Source organism: Rhincodon typus, unplaced genomic scaffold (genome assembly GCF_021869965.1).
Source record: "Rhincodon typus isolate 14 unplaced genomic scaffold, sRhiTyp1.1 hic_rhity00003565, whole genome shotgun sequence".
Classification (NCBI taxonomy): domain Eukaryota; kingdom Metazoa; phylum Chordata; class Chondrichthyes; order Orectolobiformes; family Rhincodontidae; genus Rhincodon; species Rhincodon typus.
Window position 1 is genome coordinate 10,803 of NW_025969203.1, and position 4,520 is coordinate 15,322.

Sequence of the window (4,520 nt, forward strand, 5' to 3'; positions counted from 1 at the left end):
CTGATTCGGTGTTCATCAAAATCATGAACTTAGCAATTTGTGCTGTTGACTGCAGTTCCAATAACACCATTTATGCCAAAATATATGGTGTTACCATGGGATATTCTCTACGTCAAACACTTGCTAACATCTTTGTTGGTAACCATGTGAAACACAACTCTGATGGTATGATAACGAGCCTCCATCCATTTCTGAGAAAGTTCTGAGGAAGGGTCACCAGACCCGAAACGTTAACTCTGTTTTTTCCTTCACCGATGCTGCCAGACCTGCTGAGCTTTTCCAGCAACTTTGTTTTTGTAACTCTCACTGCTCCTTCAGCTCTATTTCCATTTGGGTAAGCAGCATTCTGTTTTTGAAATGAAGGCATGCGTTCTGAGGAACAGGTCATTATTTGCCAGTGTCGTGCAATTGGCAAGCAGGGAATGAGAAATACTTCTACTGGGCCAGATAGTGTCAGTTATTTCTTTTCTCTGAAGTGACCACACCACAAAAGAATAAAAAAGTTATTGAAATAAGAAATGCGAAAATTTTACTATCAGGGAATACAAGACTTGAACTTTGTCCTCTAGATTGCAGTGTGAGTACTTCTACTAACAGCATGCCAATAGGATCCCTATTAATTACAATTACAGAAAGATTCTATAAAAAAAAAACTACCACATGCAGATAAGTAATATCAAATGGGGGGAGAAGTATTAAAGCTTAATATTTTAGAGCATAGTTGACAATTACCTTATGGGGTTTGTGTTGAGATAAAATACAACTGGATGAAGTTACCAGAATGCTCCACTTAATTACATGTTGCAATCAATTTTGCATTCTTCTGGTCAGCAACTCTGTAGTTGGTACACAGAATTTAAAGCAACTGTTAATCTGTTAATAATATTTAACAAATAAAAATGGTATATTTATATTTTTGTTCTTCTTCCATATTACTATACGCACTATGTAAAACAAAATGTAAACTGTGCATTTTATAACATGTTTAGGCAAGAAATTGCAATACTCCTTTCATTTCTTTTGACTTTGGCCTTGAATGCAACTGTTTAGTGTAGTAGTGTCAATCAATGGCGTTATAACTTGCAAAGACTTGAACAGGAATAGAAAACAATTTGTTGTACTTAGTAAGTAATTAAAAATATTTACATTTCACAAGGTAACAAGTGCTAACAGCATCCTAATTACTTTCAGAAACTGGTATATATTTTGTCGTAGGACTTGATTATAGTGTTTAATATATTTTTCCCTTGAAGTTACAATACCTCTACCATACTTCAATCACAATTAAATCAGCAATGGTTACGAGATATTTTGTAATACATGCAATTTTGGAATAACACAAATATTTAGTAAATTCCATAATGACTTTAAATTGCCTTTATCAAACCTCAAACTTGTTGACAAAACAGCCTTAAAATGATCTTTTGAACTAATTGCTTATGTAACACACAAAAGGAACCTTTCTCCTAAAGTAGAAGTATTATACGAACAACTACAAACACAACATTAAAACATTGATGAGTAACTCATACTTTCCTTCCATTTATCCGGAATCTTCTAACTAAAAGTTCTACATTTGTGATGACTGCTCAGTAGCTGTTATAACAATCACTCTATGATCAGATGGATGAAGGAATATGGCAAGCAAAACATCAAGCAACAAGGACACACTGATGCCAAGTGTATTGGTTACCCAGAGGAAAACACAACTGCCGCCATGCAATGCACAAATGAAATATGACTACATAAACTATTTGGTAATAAGTCAACAAATACAATAAAGTATCAAAATCTCAGAAGCCACCATAAAAATGTGAACTTGCAGACCCCAGCTGGGAAACCAAAAGGATCTAGTAACTAAATAGAATAAATAGCTAATTAAATCTACATGGAAAAATAGTTAACCAGTTGTGTTATTAAAGCAAGCAACACAATTTTAAAATCAAATCAAAAAATTTAAATACAAAATAATGAAAACAGGCATCTTATCTGAGTAAATAACACCATCTACACTAACGTTTATATTAGTACCAAATTTAGTATACAAGGACTACACGTGTTTTTTTTGTCACAGCAACGTGCAAACACGTTAAATCCCCCATAATCTCAACCTACCGTGTGTACACAGCTCCGGGAATCTGTGATGTACTCAACTACACTAAATTCAATGGCTACTTTTAAAACAAATTTATCAGAATAACTGTCTATTAATTATCCATATGAATTTTAACATTAACGTATTTATTACAGAATAACCGGAGTTATTTTAATAATGTTTACGTTACCTAAGAGGAAAAGCAGAAACAAATAGTGGGATACAGTTGAAATGCACGCAATAGCGAGGTCCAAAATAATTCCTATCAATAACAGACAACACAGTAGGTCAGGCAGCATCAGAGAAACAGGAAAGTTGACGGTTCGGGTCGGGACTCTTCTTCAGAAAAAGGGCCTTTTCCGAAGAAGGGTCCCGACCCGAAACGTCAACTTTCCCGCTCCTCTGATGCTATCTGACCTGCTGTGTTCCTCCAGCTCTACACTGCGTTGTCTCTGACTCCAGCATCTGCAGTTATTACTATCTCCTGCTATCAACAATGTTGCTTTGTTATCTTTCAAGACATCAGAAAGACACACCAATTCAGTAAAATTCTACTTTATTTTGGGTGCACAAAGGAAGCTGTTTTCAAAATGTGAAATAAAACATCGGCTCGCATTTTGGATTACATGCGCAGATTGCTGATTTTCGATGCAATTATACAATATCTACAATTAAACTTTTTGTCGGTCGTTATAGTATGTATCAAAGCTGATAGTAACATCAACAATAGTGTCGACTGCGGCATTTAATATATGCGAGAAGCTAAAGTTAACAAAAAATACTCGATCATTTCAAAGTACCTTTTCCAACAATATTTGACTGTATTGAAATATTAATCCACCCTTTTTGGTTGCAATTTTAAAGATTTCAGTCGAAAATGTATATGGTCTAACATTTTAAAAAAGTCCGAACGCAAATTAAACCCCATTAAGCTTTGTACTATATAGTCCTAACCCAAACTCCAAAATTACCGATGACAGACGAACGAAAGCATGCATTTTCCAGCGCTGACTATATTTTGCGGCCCTGATTCAGCAGACATCATCGGCTATCCCAAGCTGTCATCGTTGCTGAGTCTTTTTGGCCAGCCTTAACAAAAATATTCGGAAATCTTTCACCTGTCTTTATCCCACCCCACCCACAAACAACAATCAAGGGCGACGGAGGAACTCTCCGAAAGTAGATTCACCCTCGAACTGATTCGGGCCAAAGAAAGTTCGTGAACGATCCCTTGCGTCGCTGAGAATCCAGTTTAAAAAGAAACTTCGCTTCAAGTTAGTGGAGAGAAACGATTCTCTTTTTCTTAAAATTCGGTGACAGCGCAAGGAGGAATTTAAATAATACATTACCACTGCTATTGAGGAAATCTTTCTCATCAACTGAACCTTAAAACAGGAATGTCTGCCCTGAAATGGAGTAACTGCACGCAGTTTGTAATCGCTGTAGACTCCCTCCCCCTCTCTCTGCCTAAGTTATGCGGATTGGAGCCAATGGAAGGCCACCCGAACCGACAACCCGCATTCCGCAGTCAGGAGAAAATATATTTCAATCGGTCAGCATCGTGGACGGCAAAAACCCGTCTCACAAAATGACTAATACCAACAAATGTCACAGAAAAGTCATGCCATAAACACGGTCAGTCTTATAAATTATCAGCAAGCATCGCAGAGTAATGGGGTGAGGGGGGTCTAGGCCCAAAACGTCAGCTTTCCTGCTCCTCTGATGCTGCTTGGCCTGCTGTGTTCATCCAGCTCTACACCTTGTTATCATAGAGTAATTATATTTAAGGAAGTTAAGTCTCACAGAATCTACTATTCTATAGTAACAGAAGTTTTGATGTAAAATCTGGGCCTTTAAATGTTATACATAACCCATATACAAGTTAAATACGATAATGCAATTCCAAAACTGAAATAGTCAATCTTATGCTTTTCCTTACTTTCGCCATTTAGTTGAGTTGGTTTTCCCAAGGGTTTAATTTTATTCTTTTGTGTTTGTCCGTTCGTGTAAAAGAAGCCTGTACGAGGGTTCAGAACTGTGATGAAAAACTATTTTCTCCTCACCCATCCTAACGCCACAGAATGTGGGCGGGGCTTCCGAACTTCCTGATTGACAGTTACGCGTCGCATTGTTTTCATTCCATCCCGGTCACGTGGCCGTGCGCGCCCGCGTGCGTCGCTACGCTGGCATTCGACGAGGAGGCGGGGCGGAGGTCTGGTCGTGGAATTTGATATCTGATTACTCCATACCGAGCCGAACTGTAGGCCTGCGGTGCCCTTGAACCCACATCTAAATGTCAAAGAAAGCGAACCAGAACTTGTGGTGTTCAACGTAATAGCATTCAAAAGCAAACTGAACACTATTTCTCAGAACAAAAAGGGTTTATTATGACTATTCAGCTAGTGCTGGTTCTTCCAAAGACGTA

The 4,520-nt window shown here is 37.8% G+C and overlaps 1 long non-coding RNA gene across 1 annotated transcript in view; it reads right to left on the minus strand.

The window, feature by feature from the left end:
- Positions 1-4,201, minus strand: part of LOC125481787 — a 12,228-nt gene extending 8,027 nt beyond the window's left edge. Inside the window, exons 1-2 of the long non-coding RNA XR_007261457.1 lie at positions 4,035-4,201; positions 733-836 (exon numbers count right to left, since the gene is read on the minus strand). This is a non-coding gene — a long non-coding RNA (uncharacterized LOC125481787). The remainder of the gene's footprint in view (positions 1-732; positions 837-4,034) is intronic.
- Between the last annotated feature and the right edge of the window lie 319 nt (positions 4,202-4,520).